Genomic DNA, 3,533 nt, shown 5'->3' on the forward strand with positions numbered 1-3,533 from the left:
TCAAGAGTAAAAACAATTGAAGGCTTACTTTTGGAACCTTTTGATTTAAATAGAATCACAGATATTAAGAACAAAACAGATTTCATAGAAAGGACTGTTTCTGAAAAAAGGTGTAAGTATATAAATTATTAAAGCTTTGACGTATTAAATTTTTTCATAATTGTTTGTCTTTGCCTTTTTCTTTTGTTTTTTACAGTTGAAGATCATAAGAAACAATTGCTGACTTAAAGAGTGACTGATGTGAATAAAGTAAAAAGAAAATCAATTCACGTTATTTTTTATTCTTTTTACTTTTTTAAAAATATCCTCAGTTTGGATGTTTTCCACATCATCACACGATTGTATTGGTCATTTGGATCGATTATACAAATTTATTTAGAGAAGTAAAGCATAATAGTTTGAAAAATAAGCAACTGTTATTAAATGATGCAGTAAATTTCATGCATTTTAAACAAAATAAAGAACTGAATCATTGGCTGAGCAATTAGCGAAGCCTATTACTCCAGTGATGGTCAAAAAGTTTCGCGTCTGTCTGTCTGTTTGTCTGTCATCACGATAACTCGAGAACGAATTAAACTAGCGACCTGGGATTTTCAGGGTCGTTTTGTGTCATAAAAAGACAGATCGAGTTCGGGGAAGAGCATTCTAGCTCAAAAATTGGATTTAAAAAAAATCAAAAACCACAGGTCCCCCAAATAATGTTTTTAAAAAATATTTTCTTACAGTCTTCTAAGGGGTAACACTTCAAAGTAGAGCCCTTCGGGCGAAAATTTTCTCTGTTTTGCTCTAGCTTACACCGTTGAGGCGCTAGAGCAGCGGTTCCCAACCTTTTCTTGCTCGCGTCCCCAAAAAGGACCTAATTTTTTTTCGCGACCCCACGGAGTGTACATCGCGACCCCACGCGACCCCAGCCCCCCCCCCCTAAAAAACCAATAATAATATTAATTTTGGTAGAATTGAATGTTCTTCCTCTGAGAAGATTTTGTCGTTGGCTCACACACACTTAATGGCCAGGGACAATTTTTGTACAGACTAGATGTGTCTTTGAGCACATCTAAATCAAATACAAATGTGTATCCGATGAAGGTGTGAGCAAAGACACATCTTACCTAGGTACAAAAATTATCCCTCCCCATTGAAACTGCAGATGTTCGCATTCCTAATATTTCTTGGAGAAATACTTATTGAATAATAATAAAGCAGAAAGTAGGATGCTACGAGAAAATGTGTTTCGCTGCATACTCAATCACACCCCTCTCGATTTCCCGTCTAATGTGCTCCCGCGGCTAAAGGGTCTACTAGGTATACCTGGGGTCGCGGCCTGGCTGCTGCTGTGGAATAATATGGAAAAACCACCGGCTATGCGCCTACCTCAACTCAAACTGGCTCGAAAGCGCCAAAAAACCGGTGGTTTTCCCATAGTTTAGCACAGAAAGACCCTATCGGTGAGGTCTAGTGGGAGCCTGGCCGCGACCCCAGGCGACCCCCGGCCCCTCGCCGCGACCCCAAAATTTCTTCTCGTGACCCCAAATGGGGTCGCGACCCCGAGGTTGGGAACCGCTGCGCTAGAGGGTGTTTTTGACGCAAATAAGCGAAAAATTGTACAACCCTGCATGCTTAGTCAAAGTGACGGGCCGTTGACGGGCCGGAGGCCCGTTTCTTTGGGTACATTTTTGCACTACCCGACTCGGGTGTCAGCGCCGCAGGCCTAGGTAGATGTATGCCAGGCGCGTCGCAGCGTAACAGTGTTTCGTGAGATATCGCGAAGCCTGTTACGCGAGACGTGGTCTGGCGTACATCAACCTAGTTATTTGTTCCACAATAATAAAACACTAATACGAATGAAAAAAAACATTTGATTCATAGTCTATACAAATAGTGATAGTATTAACCGTAGAAGAGCATAAGGTACTCTATTAAATTGCATGGAACAAAACCCCATGAAAAAACCATAACCATACAAAGGACCCCCTCCCCTCCTTTTTAGGTTGGCATAACTTTTTCATACTTAAGCTCAATAAATAAAAACATGGATGATTTTTTTCTTAATTTAAGTGTTTTTTAAAATTTTGCTCAGCCTTAAGGGGGCAGACCTGCCTGGCCGCTCAGGACACGATACACGACGAGGAAGGAGTCCTCTAGAGCCCCGGAATCTTTTAGGACCAGTTCAGTAAGTTGCCCTGGCTTTTGGTTCGTCGCTATGCATAGGTACTGAAAACTTTAAACTCGTTTTTCTCGGAATGACTTTTTGCTAACGGTGTACCTCCAGGTCGTAGTTTTGGAGCTATCGACTTCATATTTGGCCCGAATGTTGTCCATTCATGTGCACAGGATCTGGCAAAGGCGATTTTTTTTAACTCAATTGCAAGGTACCCAAACCAGGGAAAAATTACCCAAATTTTAACCCATTTTTTGTACTCATTTTTTGGGATTTTTTTTCAAGTATTTTGGAGTGGGATTTCAAAAAACCCTCCTGTCAGATCCTAGATACATGTTTTAAGAGAATCTAGCAATTTTTTTTCACTGCTGCAAACCCAACGTTTCAGGCACAATCGTGCACACCGCAAAGACCTACATCGGCGCCAGTTGAAGGCCATGCTGGCCAACGCGCAGTACTAAGTCTCTGAGTCGCCCCGTTTTCTTTAAATAAATTTTTCCCCAAACCCTTGTATTTCACAGGTCTGCCCCCTTAAGTCTGCGACTTCGACTAGTTTAAGATTTCCTACGCCTCTCGACAAAACGTTAACAATTTTGCAAACCTGAGTTTTGCCCACGTGCTGCACTGTTTACAAACTGATCCCTCCCTCACAGGAAAAGGGTATTTCAATGGAGCGCCGCCCGGAACTAAGAAGAACAAAACCGGATACAGAGAGCAGTGGTGGGGGCGGGCGCGCGGAGAAGCGGCGGGTGGAGGGGAGCCTCCCCGCCCGCCCTCCACTCCTCCGCTCGCCCGCCCCCACCACCGCTCTCCGTATCCGGTTTTGTTCTTCTTAGTCCGGGCAGCGCTCCATTGAAATGCCCTATCTAGATCTGTGACCTCGACGCCCTCAAAAGCGGCGCCCTCGTCGTCAGCGTCCTGCTCCTCGGCGCCGCCGCCGCGCTCGACGGTAGCGTCCTCAACAGTAAGGAGGAGGAAACCGTTGACGACTCGGGCACTGTAGAGGTAGAGACCCCGGCCGTGCCGCAGCCTGTGTTTGCCACCCCGCACCAGGACAAACTGAGGAAGAATATTGATATTTTGAAGGTCCAGTTGGCCGGCCTCATGGCTGCAGATGATTCAGACCTGGCGCCGGCTGGCGCTGAAAGGGAGATACAACGGGTTAGAGATGGCCAATCGAACCAAACATATCGATAAAATGCATATCGATATTGAAAAACTATCGATATTGACAAATATCGATACTTTTCCCCTATCCTTTTCTTAAGAACCAGCTGGCTATCGATACTAAATTATCGATATATTGGGTTAGAGGTATCGATTGTGGAAAATATCGATACTGTATCGGCCATCTCTACAACGGGTAAGGGCACCA

The sequence above is a fragment of the Frankliniella occidentalis genome, unplaced genomic scaffold (assembly GCF_000697945.3).
Source record: "Frankliniella occidentalis isolate FOCC.00 unplaced genomic scaffold, Focc_3.1 Scaffold374, whole genome shotgun sequence".
NCBI classification, from domain to species: Eukaryota; Metazoa; Arthropoda; class Insecta; order Thysanoptera; family Thripidae; genus Frankliniella; species Frankliniella occidentalis.